Source organism: Nicotiana tabacum, chromosome 11 (assembly GCF_000715075.1).
Source record: "Nicotiana tabacum cultivar K326 chromosome 11, ASM71507v2, whole genome shotgun sequence".
NCBI classification, from domain to species: Eukaryota; Viridiplantae; Streptophyta; class Magnoliopsida; order Solanales; family Solanaceae; genus Nicotiana; species Nicotiana tabacum.
Window position 1 is genome coordinate 59,479,742 of NC_134090.1, and position 13,915 is coordinate 59,493,656.

Sequence of the window (13,915 nt, forward strand, 5' to 3'; positions counted from 1 at the left end):
TAGATGATAGGGTAGCCAATGCATTAGCAAACTCATTCTGGATTCTAGGAACATGCTGGAATTACGTCTTCGTGAACCTCTTTCTCAATGCCTGTACATGATGCAAATACGGGAGTATCTTAGAGTTTTTGGTCATCCATTCTCCTCGTACCTGATGTATAAGTAAGTCTGAATCTCCAATCACTAGCAGCTCTTGAACGTTCATGTCAATGGCCATTTTGAGTCCTAAGATGGAGGCTTCATACTCGGCCATGTTGTTGGTGCATGGTAACCTGAGTTTGGCAGACACCGGATAATGCTTACCGGTTTTTGATATTAGGACCGCTCCTATGCCAACTCTTTTGAAGTTTGCTGCTCAATCGAAGAACATTCTCCAACCTTCATAGGATTGCGCAATGTCTTCTCCTATGAATGATACCTCTTCATCAAGAAAATACGTCTTTAGGGGTTCGTATCCTCTATCCACGGGGTTTTCAGCAAGGTGGTCTGCCAGTGCCTGTCCATTGACCACTTTCTAAGTTATGTAAACGATGTCGAACTCACTCAACAAGATTTGCCACTTGGCTAGCTTGTCGATAGGCATGGGCTTCTGAAAGATGTACTTCAAAGTATCCATCCTTGATATGAGATATGTAGTATAGGCGTAGAAGTAATGTCTCAGCTTCTGAGCTACCCAAGTCAAAACACAATAGGTGCGTTCCAATAGAGAATACCGGGACTCGTACGGGGTGAACTTCTTGCTGAGATAATAGATGGCTTGTTCCTTCCTCCCCTTTTCATCATGCTGCCCTAGAATGTAGCCGAAAGTTCCATCCAACACTGCAAGGTAGAGTAATAAGTGTCTACCTGGCTCGGGCGGGACTAAGACTGGTAGTGTTGATAGGTACTCCTTGATTTTGTCGAAGGCCTTTTGGCAGTCATCAGTCCATTTGGTGATATCGTCCTTCTTTAACATCTTAAAGATTGGCTCACAGATAACCGTAGACTGTGCTATGAATCGGCTGGTGTAGTTAAGTCTTCCCAAGAAACTCATCACATCTTTCTTGTTCTTTGGCGGTGGTAGTTCTTGAATGGCTTTGACTTTCGATGGATCCAGTTCTATTCCTAGGTGACTCACAATGAACCCAAGCAATTTCCCAGCAGGAACCCCAAATGTGCACTTTGTGAGGCTTAGTTTCAGGTTGTATCTCCGCAGTCTATTGAAGAACTTCCTCAGATCTTCCATGTGGTCAGTGGCCTTCTTGGACTTGATAATAACATCATCCATATATACCTCTATCTCCTTGTGTATCATATCATGGAAGATGGTAGGCATGGCCCTCATGTAGGTAGCCCCTGCATTCTTCAGGCCGAATGGCATCACCTTGTAAAAGTACACTCCCCACGGCGTAATGAAAGCCATTTTCTCAGCATCTTCCTCGTCCATCTAGATTTGATGATAACCAGTGAAGCAATCTACGAATGACTATAGCTCATGCTTGGCACAATTATCAATCAGGATGTGTATATTTGGCAAAGGGAAGTCATATTTCGGACTGGCCCGATTGAGATCCTGGTAGTCGACATAGACTCTGACCTTCCCATCCTTCTTTGGTGCTAGAACAATGTTGGCTAACCATGTTGGGTATTCTACTACCAACCTTAGCTTTGATCTGCTTGTTAACTTCTTCCTTGATTTTCAAACTCATATCAGGCTTGAACTTTCCGAGCTTTTGCTTTACCGGTGGACATATTGGATCGATTGGCAGTTTGTGAGCCACAATGGACGTACTTAGACCAGTCATGTCATCATACGACCAGACAAATATGTCCTCATACTCCTTTAGAAATTTTGTGTATTCTTTCTTCTCTGATGGCGATAGGTGAATGCTGATTCGTGTTTCCTTGACGTTTTCTGCATCTCCCAGGTTGACAATTTCGGTCTCGTCCAGGTTGGACTTAGGTCTGTTCTTAAGGTTTTCAATTTCTTTGACAATCTCGTCAGGTATGTCATCTTCCTCTGAATCAATGTCCGTTTGTTGCGTTGTCTCATTGCATGTCACAGTCATTGGTTCATCAAGACAAGTAATTGTAATGCTATATAAGTAAAGTAAGGAGAGATAGAAATAAATATTAATTCTTAAGAAAAATCAAACATACTTTTGATAGATTGAATAACTGTTTTGAACACCGAAGATCTTATTGCGGAAATTGAAAAATGCGAAAAGAAAATCATTTAGTTAATAAAACAGTGAATAATGCTTGTTTTAGCCTTGCTACCCCAAGGCTCGTCGGGCTTTGGTTGTCCTGATGGTCCAATTCTTGAGATGTGCCCCTCTACTCACAGCTTATATGGAAGGGCCTTCCCCCTCCTCCTCGACAATAATGCAGCAGTCCATATCATTGGCCTCTAGAAACAAGTTCTTCACTACTGCAAGTGCTTCTTCTTTATCTAACCCATAAATAATGTCAGCCTGTTGGAAAGTCTGCTCCGGATGCGGTATTGGCTACTCTAGTGGATAGTAAGGACTGCGCCATGGTGACGACCAGCTATTGAATTCTTCCCAGGTGTATTCATATCCCAAGCCGAAGGTAGTGCCGTGTTTCTTGAGTTTTATAGGTTTAGAGATTCCTTGGAGGTTCTTGCCGAGCCCTCTGCCAGGTTCGTACCCACTCCAATTCAGTATACTCTAGATTTTCTATCCCACTATTTGTCTTTGTCGATAGCGTTGACCCTCTCAATGTGGTGGTAAGTTTCTCCACCCAGCTTTCTTCTTCCTTCGATCACCGGAATGGTCTGACGACTGTATATAGGGTTACTACCGTCGCCGTGAATGATCACTTCCTGGTGATTCCATTCGAACTTTACTACCTGATGCAGTATTGATGCTACAACCCCAGCAGCATGAATCCATGGCCTTCCCAGCAGTAAGTTGTAAGATGCTGGTACATCTATCACATGGAAATCGACGTCGAACCAGGTTGGTCCCATCTGTAAGCATAGAATAATCTCACCAATGGTGGACCTTTGGGAACCATCAAAGGTTTTCACATTGATTTCTCCCTCCTTTATCTCATGCAACCTTTTACCCAACTTCTTGAGTGTTACCAGCGGATAAATGTTAAGACTGGAACCTCCATTGATCAGGATTCTGGTGATGAAATAATCTTCGCATTGCACGGTGATGTGCAGTGCTTTGTTGTGCCCCAGCCCTTCGGGTGGCAGCTCGTCCTCATGAAAGGTGATCTTGTGGCTTTCCAGCACTTGTCCTACCATATTAGCCACATTCCCGCTAGTGATGTTACTTGGTATATACACTTTATTCAGCACCTTTAACAAAGCATTATTATGTGCCTCAGAATTTTGTAGCAAAGAGAGAATGGATATTTGGGATGGTGTCTTGTTTAACTAGTCGATGATCGAATATTCCTTACAATGTATCTTCCTCCAAAGGTCGTCCGGACCTGTCTCAATGAGGGGTGGCCAATTGGAAGCCTTCTTGCTTGATTCATCTAGATGTTCAGGGATATAGACTCCACCAGTTCTTGTCATACCCTATGTTGTGACTGTTTCTTCAATCCTGACCTTGCCTTTCCTTCTTACCTCAGCTGTATAGTCCCATGGTACAACATTTGTATAGAATGATGGAATGATTGACATTGCCACTGGGATCGGCGCAACTATCCTTACTTCGAGTGGAACATGTGCTTTGGGTGGCAAAACTGCAACCTCAAATGGTGCGGGTACATTTGCCAGAGACACAAATTCAACCTCAATTGGTGCCGGTGCCTTTACGGATGGCGCTGCTTCAAACTTGAGAGGTACAGACATATTCACCTCAGCGTCCTAAGATGGTTCGATCTAGAGTATGATTGGATTGAGAGTAATTGTCGGTTTCTTTGGGTCATCACCTTCTATGATCAACCCGATTGATCCCTCGGGATCTTAGTCATCTTCTATTTCAATCATGTAGATACCTCTACCCTTATGGTCTGGCAGAGGGTTGTTGTGGACGTTTGGAGCGGGTTCCTTTGCCAAAATGATTTTGTTATCAATCAAAGACTGTATCTTGTCTTTCAAGGAGCGAAGTTTATCGATGTTGTGCCCTTTCATACCGAAGTGATATGCACATGACTTGTTTGGGTTAACCCACTGAGAAGGATTCTCAGGGGTTGTAGCAGGGATGGGGGTGATATAACCAGCAGCTTTGAGTCTCTCATACATCTGGTCGATGGGTTCAGTGATGGTTGTATATTATTTTGGAGGTCTGCGATCAAAATTAGGTCGGGGTTTAGGGAAATTTTGGCGTGCAGGGGGTGATTGATAATGGGATGGTTGAGCATTATAGGTTTGGTAGACATGAGCGGGTTGGGAGTATCTGGGTGAAGTAGGTTGATATGTAGGAGGTGGAGATGATTGATAAGTTGGTGGCAGAGCTTGGTATGAAGGTAAGGGTGTTTGGTAATTTGGGGTTGGCTGGTATGTGAGAGGAGATGTTGGATAAGTTTGGTATTTCAGGGGAGATTTGGTCCTTTGTGCAACCATCACGGCCCCTACGTCCCTTTTCTTAGACACACCACCGGTCTGTAAACCCTTATTTGTAGCTTGTAAGGCCTCGAAGTTTGTAACCATACCGCTTTTAATACCTTCTTCAATTCTTTCACCCAGTTTGATAATGTCGGAAAACTTGTGGTTCTCAATCATCATTAGCCGTTCAAAGTACTGCGGGTTCTGAGCTCGGACAAAGAACTTGTTCATTTTCTCCTCTTCTAAGGCGGGTCTGACTTTAGCAGCTTCAGACCTCCAGTGAGTAGCATACTCGCGAAACGTCTCCATGGGCGTCTTCTTCAAATTCTGGATATAGTACACATCTGGTGCGTTCTTTGTATTAAACCTGAATCTATCCATAAAGTTAGATGCCATGCCTACCCAGCTTGACCACTTCTTGGGATCTTGGCTGATGTACCAAGATAATGCATCTCCTTTCAAACTCCTCATGAACAGCTTCATGTGGATCCTTTCATCCTTCCCTACTCCAACCAGCTTGTCACAATATGTCCTCAGATGGACCTTTGGATCACCCGTACCATCAAACATCTCGAACTTAGGAGGTTTGTATCCCTCGGGCAGTTCAACATCAGGCTGTATGCAAAGGTCCTTATAGTTCAGCCCCTCGATTCCTTTGCTTCTCTCAACGCCCTGAATCCGGCTGGTCAGTTTCTTAAGTTCCCCGACCAAGTTCCTGATAAGTAGATCCTTTTCATCAGACTCAGGTATGCATGAGATAGGTTGGGTGGAGTGTGGCATGGTCTCCATGTAGATAGGAGTGTTATGGTGGCCTGGTGTATGAGTGTGGAAATGGTAGTTTGTGGAGTTTTGAGGTTCTCGGATGAGTAGTGGAGTGTTGTTTGGGGGTGTGGAAGGTGTTGCATTGGTTCTTTGGTAGAGCAGCATGATGGTGAGGGGCGGGACAGTTCTGTTGTTTTGGGATATTTTGAGGAGGTGTAGAGTTTTGAGTGTTGGGGAAGTTGATATCTAGGGTGTTGAGCGAAAATGACAGGTTTTCCAGATTTCGAACCTGATCGAGTTCTTCCTAGAATTTCAGAAGTTTCTGTTCAAGTTGTGACACATTCTCATTAGGAACCCAAATACCCTAACCATCAGTGGTCTCTACCCGTTCAGCGGTGTTCTCTTCCTGTTGTTGTTTAAGTCTTCCATCTTGCCTTTGTTCTTGCCTTTAATAGGACTAAGAGGAGGAGTGGGTGGAGGGCCCTTGGATCTTGTGAAATAAGATGATGATGCTAGAGTGCAGGAACTAACCTTTGGGGAGGGAATAATAAAAACAAAAATAAAACAAAAGGTAATCGAGTCAGTGAGTCAGTGAGGATTATAAAAAGTATTGCAATATTTAGACACATAGTGCGGGAATGTAAAGCGTGTCCTAATTTGGGAACCTCTTTGTGCCCGAGGTAGGCCTAGCGACAAATTGATTTGGAGAACTTAAAATTCTAAATGCCTCATTTTATCGATAAAAAATAGACGAATCCCAAAACAACACTAAATAAGCAAGAAATAAATGTCACTAATGGTCATTGGCCTTATTACATTCATAAAGTGAAAAAGTAAATTTCTATCTATTTGGTCCCAAAAGGACCTTCCCCAGATTCGGCATCCTTGGCTCCGTCGAACAGCTTCCCCAACTCGCGAAGTCCCAGCAGCATGTATGCTCTGGCTAGATGTATGCCTTCGGTCCCTTCAGCCTTTTGACAGTCTTCAACCCTTTTGAGAAATTTCCCCTCTAGTTCTACTATAGCTCGCTCCAAGTATCCTAGCCTTTTGTTGGAACTAAAAGCCATGTCTTTCCATTCCTCAATCAGCTTCTGGTTGGACTCTTGTATCTCGCAGTGTTCGCTCTCGCATTCATGGATCCTTTTGCGCAGTTGGTTGTACTTGACTTGCGCGTCAGCCTTTTCATCTATGATTCTGTGACCTCGAACAAACCCTGGCTGGCCCAGACTATCCCAATTATCTTCCAACCAACTAGGATAGAAAGGAGTACAACCGGCATGATATCTGTCTGGCTAGATGGTGTCTTTCCCCATTACGATCTTGCAGTGCCACATGTGTTGGGCTTGGAACTTGTAGGGACTATCATCATTTTGGAAGTCAGCTCAGAAATGGCTCATCTTGTCGACCCTGGGTATGACTTGCCTCCTACCTGCTTACCTCATAACTCGAAGAGGGACATAAGGGTATGTTCCTCTTAGACCAATCAGTATCAGGAAAGGTGCATCTCTGGATCGGGCGATAAACTCCTCTGTCGGAAACCACTCGAACATCCATTGAACCTGTTCTTCAGTCAAATTATCAAAGAGCTCAACCCATCCTTTGGCATTCTTAGGCTGAGCGAACATGTCGGGGATGTAATTCATTCGCTTTGGATGGTGGAAAGCGATGAGATCATCCCAGACCCTCCGCTGAATTTCTTGTCGGTATTCTCCCTTTTGGAGATGTTCCATGAGTCAAAGTTGAAGCAGTAGATTGCAGCCTTTGTAGTGTCTCGCTCCTCATTAACACTTCTCCAAGGCTCGGTATATGTCTGCGATGATCATGGCTACAATACTGAATGTCTGCCCACCAATCCCCTCCATTAGGGTCTTAGTTACCATAGCCAACCTAGTATGGATTCTCCCTTTCTTCATTGGAAATACGATCAGACCCAGGAAGCAAAACATAAAGATGAAAACCCTGCGATGGATATGTCCCAAGGACGTGATGGCAATCTCGTCATGGTAGGTACGGTATGATTTTCTATGACCGTACCTTTCATAAAGGTAGTCAAAATGGATGTATGATTCCTTCAGGCATACCAAATTTGTATTCTTCTTCAAACCCATCATTTTAAGAAAACCCTTAATTGTGCGGTTCTCAAGCATTAGCAAACCCGGAGTTTCCCATACTAGACCGGCCAGTCCTCCTATCTATTCTAGCAAAGGTGTTATTTCGATATCCCCAAAGCAGAACACAGCCCTTTCACAATCCCAAAATAATGTAGTAGCTTCTATGATCATGTTGTTAGGCTGGATTTCCAGGAGGGATGGTAGATTGCCCAGATATTTTCTGACGAGGGTTTTGTCACTAGAATGTAAATCTTCCTACCAACTTAGTAGTCTTGTATGGATATTGGTGACCATGCCGAATCTGGGGACTTCGTGCCTCATGTTTCTGCAAGACAAACAATGTTAGGCCCTTACCCCTACCAAACTCGACTATTTAATATCAACAATTAGCGTGAAGCATTTAGTTCTCCAAATAAATGCACAAAACGTGATGATGACTGTTTGGGTTTAGAGAAACCAATGGACTTTGGACAAGGCTATCTTAAAGGATCATTATGTGGACAACACAACTAACCCAGCTAGGTTTGACCATGATGCATGCACAATTTAAACAGAGTAAGGTTTCTATGGGGTTTTAGACTGGTACCCTTGAGCAGACAACTCAAGGGGGAAGGCACGGAACTGTTGACTGCACCGCTGATCAACTAGTTTTATCGCAAATAAACCTTTCCGAATTTAGGAGGTAATGATATAGGAAGAGAGCAACCACTCATCAAGCGTTGCTATGGTATTTGTTTGGCACGAGTGGAGTATGATGTTGAGCATGATTATGCAATAACTAAAAGCATGTTGACATGTATTTGCACGTTAAGAAAGAAATAAATACAACAGTTTCATAATTTAAAGCAGCAGTAAAGGAAGGAAACAAGAAAGATATGTCAGTTTTGCTTTTGAAGAAGAAATTAAATTCTTAAAGGAATTAAACAAATAATTGCACACGTGGAGGGTACAAATTCACAAAAACGGTATGAAATGGTAAAAGCCTAAATATCCCCAACAGATTCGCCATGCTGTCGCGCCCCCTTTTTCTTCTGCGGAATCGGGTTCATGACATTTTAGATTGGGACAACTCTTTACTTTTGGGAAAGGGGGTTACATTTTGGAGAGTCACCACCTAACGATTTTAAAGTGCATTAGGGAACCTATAGGGTTCATTCATAACTATGTTTGGTAACCAGAGATAGGGTAAGAGCTTGAAATTATCCTAAGGGAAAGATGTTAGGCACCCCTTAGGATCCACTAGTGTGGTTCCCGGCCAGACAGTTTTTGTGAATTTGTACAATTAGAAAATAAACAAGGATGGCTCAAATAGTAGGGGATTTAAGTTTAATACACAGGTGTTTGAAAACAATTAGTGAAAAGCGAAATTTTGAAAAGAATTACAATCTAAGCAGGCTTATGAAAGTAAATAGGGGGTACTAGGTTTGTTTGTAATATGGATCACATCAATGCAATACCCGGTATGACACTCCTCAAAGAGGGGATACACGTGGTATTAACACACCGGTCATCATATCCATATATACACTTTCCCGTCTTGTGAAGGTAATTAAAGCGAGGGTTGGTCTTGACCCCTATTACATGTTGTTACCCATCCCTTCCTATCAGACCCGGAGGAATTTAGGACTCTTATCCTATAAGAAGGAGGTTCTAGGCAGACCCTCAGGTTTAAAGACAAAATACTAAGGCAACATACAATAACAAGTAGGACTTCAATAAAGGGGAGCATGGAAGACAAACGAAAGGCTCAAATATACCTTCACAGGTAATGCACATAGATAGCATGACTCATACATAATTAAAGTCTGAATTAAAATCCTATGCATGGTATCTAAGTGATAACAACAGAACCATATTTATTACATGACTCAGAAAAGATGTCCAAATCGGGCTTGCCTACTGATTTTAACAGTTGATAATTAAACACTAATCACAAAGATGGTTCTGGTTTATTTAAAATTATTACCTAAGGCTTGCCTAGGCGTAAAATAGTATGCAACAGTTATTCAGAATTATTAAAACAATGTGAAAATTATTTTACCCTAAGAACATGCTGTTCTAGTTGATACGAATGCAGAGATTATTACCAGTTATATTCAAAAAACATCACAAGGCGAGATTATTATTATTACCTTTTTAGGAATCCGTAATTAACTAGGCGACTTAAACAAAATGCAAACAGGATCCTAGAATATGATATCTAATATGCACATGCAAATGGCAGGGTTGTTCAAAACAGAATCCCTAAGGCATGATTGCAAAATACGACTTCTAAATGTACGAGAGTAATAGCTTTTTATGCCAATGTTGTTACTGTCATAGAAATAGGATTTCTAAGTGATAGACATAAAACATGGATTAGTGACGGGTGAGATGTTGAAGCAAGAAACATAGGACCTAAGAGCATGATTACTAATGCATGTATGAATCCTAAGCATGGTTTCTATTGCACAATTAGGAATATAAACCTAATAACATGTTTTCTACCCTTAACAACTATAGCATGCATATTTACCCCATCCCTTTTCAAGGCCACCCCAATACTCATTTACAAATTATTACACACCATGTGAATGAATTACATAAGTAGAAATGAAAATAAGAAGTTATACGATAGGAAGCCTGATTAGGACTTCCTCTCTGAGTTATGTAATCAATCACCTCAGGTGCCAAGATTGTTTCATAGCTTTTCCTCATATCTAGGTGTGTCAGAGTTCCCTAAGAACCTCAAGGGATCCCGGGCAGCGCTCACACCCAGATTTCTTAGACAAGACAGAGTAAGTGCAGTGTGGAAAGGCCAGCTTTTATGTGTCCAAGTTCAGATGGAGCTCAAGGGTCCCAAGGCAAGGCTCACACAAAAGGGGCAGAACCTAGTGGTCTAAGAGTATAGTGAAAGTGCAGGACACATATTTGAACAAAGATTGTTTTAAAAAACTGGACTGGTAGGTCCATTATGAAAGCAATCAGTAACAAAGATGGTTGAAAGAAGTTGTATTAGTAAGACATAGTTCAAACACTTCATAGTAAGACCACACACAACAAGTGGATGAATTCAGTAATCACACATGGGGTAAAAGGATTTGGTGATACATATATATTGACTACAGACACCTGAACTCAGCAGGAGTATTAGGACTGGTAGGGGCATGCTCAGAGATAGTTGGACACTGGCATAATCACAAACCAGTCATGAAACATATAGAGAAGGGATAAGGGATTTGGGATTCACAAAATGGTAAGTGCATAGTAGGTAAAAGAATACAATCGTCCAGGCATGCTTGAATTACATGAATTTAAAGGGAGGGGAATCATATCAGCATGCTTAGATACAAACTTCACAACATGACCACAAGTAAAAAACAGGCCAGAAATAAAAGAAACTAAAGCAGGAATAGAAACATATTGTTGTTGAGGTTTTAAATTAAACTAGGACATACCAGTGAAGATAGTGGTAAACAAAATAAAAGAACCAAGGTTTACAGATGATTAGCCTTGGCTTGCAGCCGACCAATAGTAGTATAATACCACAGAACTTTTTTTTTAAGTAAGAGAGAGGTTTTTGAAAGCCAAGTCTGATTTTTTTAATGAAAGACTTAGGGTATTTATAGCTTTGAAAATAGGTAGAAAATAAGGTAACAAGTAAAAATTTTGCACAATTATGGAAGTAATCACAATTAGAATCCAATTAATACAAGTACTCCCCTTTAATCAAGGAATTATAGCTTAAACGGATACCAACAGGGATAATTAAGGAAAGAAAATCAGTTTGAGAAAGATTGGTTTTTACCAAATAAGGGGTAGTAAACGTATAGAGCATATGATTGAGTCTAAGTACAGAATATACTAATTTGAGGAAAGGATTCAGCAAGAATGAAGCACCACAGTAAATAAGGGAAGTGAATCAATCAACTTAAACAAACGAGTAAAATTTTAGGGGTTTACAAGAAAACCTTGCAATCAAATCGTAATTTAAGGAAATCAGGATCAATCAAGAGGGAATTATGATTCTGCACTTCGACATATAATTAAAAAAAAAGATGCACAGGTGTATCAGACATGCAAGGTCAGCCATATCGACAAAAAGAAGCAAGAGATGAACAAACTAGATGAACACAATCATACAGAAGTGACACCAGTAGGCTAAGGACCAAAAAGAACCCACCGAAGCATGGTAATCAACAGAAACTTAACAAAATCAAGTAGTCAGCGCTAACACACATAACCAGAGTGAAGAAACCAATCTAACACACAACAACAGGTAAAGAAGATCAGGCCAACACATAAAACAAGTAAAAAAGTCTTTAAAACTCACAGTAACAAGTGAAGAAAATGTTTAAGAAATTAGGGTTTTTAACAAAGTTGAGTTAAAAGCGGTAAGAACTTAAAATCGGTCAAGATAAACAAAGAAAAGGGTCTAATCATAAAGAAATCGATTGAATCAAATAAACAAAGACAATTTCAGAACCCTGAATAAAACCAAAATAATTAGGGTTTTCAACGTGATGAATCAGGTAGAAGAAAAACATAAACAAACCATTTAAACATAGTAAAATCATATGATAGTATTAAAAATCAAAGGAGAAGTCATAAAAAAAGGGTTAAGAAACCCTAGTCTTGAAGACGAAAAGTCACTTTGAAAATTTTTTTGGGAAAAACCTTTGAGGAAAACACCAAAAGCTCATAATATACACAGATCTAAGATAGATCTAAAAGAGATCAGAAAAATCTTTAAAGTTAGGGTTTCGGAGAACCCAGAGAAGGAGAAAAAACCTTGAAAAGTTACCCGTTTTAGCCGGAAAAGTCATAGATCTTACTCGAACAGCCATGGATGGCCGGAAAATGGCATGAGAAACCATGGGAGTCGAGTGAATCGCCTATGGTTCACTTGAAGGCCTCAAAACAATGACACACGTTCAAGAGGGAGCCATAAGGCTGGTAGGTGGCGAGGCCACCATGGATTCACGCAGGGAGATGGCCGGAGAAAGTGGATAAGGTTCATCGGAGAGGAGGGGAGAGGAGAAGGTTTTAGAGAGAACCAGAGGTAGAGAGATGGAGATGAGTGTCGGTTGAGTGAATGAGAGAATGAGAGGGTTTGGGGGGGTCGTTTGGGTTTAATTTAGGAAAGGGGAATGAGGATCGTTGATCTGAATGATCAACGGTCGAGATTGAATGGGGTAGATGGGTCGGGTATGGTTTGGGTTTGGGCTTGGGTTCAGTGGGTTTTTAAATTGGGTTGGGGGTCCGTTTGATTTAGGCTAAATTGAAAGCCAATTTTGGCTATAATTTAAATAGCCAGTTTTTCACTATTTAATTTATAAAAAATAGTAGATAATTTCTAAAAATAATTTAAAAATGCTAAAATAATTTATAATACATAATTAGCAATTTAAAAATACAGGATTGTTACACCCCGTACATTTGATAGGGTATTCTGAGTGGAATATTTTTTATAAAATGGTTTGAAAAAAAAAAGAATGATTTTATATAGTTATTAATATTACTACTTTCAATTGTACACAAAAAAATGAGAAAGTTTATGAGATTTTCTTTATTATAAAGAGAGAAATTATTTTCTCACAGGAAAATATGTTTATCTTTTTACCATTTTAATAAATAAGTGTACGAGAATTTTTACTCTTTATATGATATTAGGAAAATTATAAGTTGAGAAAATATATGCATGTTTTACATAAATATTTTAATAAAATAATAGTGTATGTATTTATTTTATATGGTACCATATGACCATAATAGTAAATTATATAAAGTGTATTAAAACTGAGTAGTATTTTAAGTAATTTGAGATAATTCTTAATTATGTGGATAATTGGTGGATAAATATAAGAATCGTCTTGTCCACGTGGGATCAAGACAAATAAAGTAGTGTATGACTAATGTGTGAATTCTATGGTGGTGTCACATTTTGGAAAGTTTTGCTAAGCATTCAAATTATAAGTGGGGTTCATGCATGAAAAAGTATCCTTTTTTTAAAAAGCATTTGTTGGCTCCTATTTCTTAGAATGACAAAAAAGTAGAACCTTAATATTCTATGCAATCCTATCCATATGAACAAGAACTTTAGACAACTAAGTATAACATTTCCAACTCAACCATTTTCACGTTTAGCAGCAAAATAGCATGGAAAGATTTAGACAACTAAGTATAGTTTTATCTTTTGGATTTTTATATTTCCTTTTGTAACTCTTCACATGTATGGACATGATACACAAAAGAACGTCCAAGACAAACAACAAGAAGCCTATTCTATTCTTGTAACACCGTCGTTGCAATTTTAAAGAAGTACGGTGCAATCTTTCTCAAGAATATCATACGGATTTTTCCTATTCCGATCTTGCCATCACGTGTGTGTCGCAATTATTGAGTGTTAGAGGGATTGTCTGGAGAACCGGCTTAGGTATGTTAAGGCTATTCCTTTTTTCTTTTGGCATGATCCAAGTAACGATATGCATATGTAATATTATTTCATAAGTGGTTCTACTCTTAGCAGTTAAGGATGTCTATATTATTTATTCCG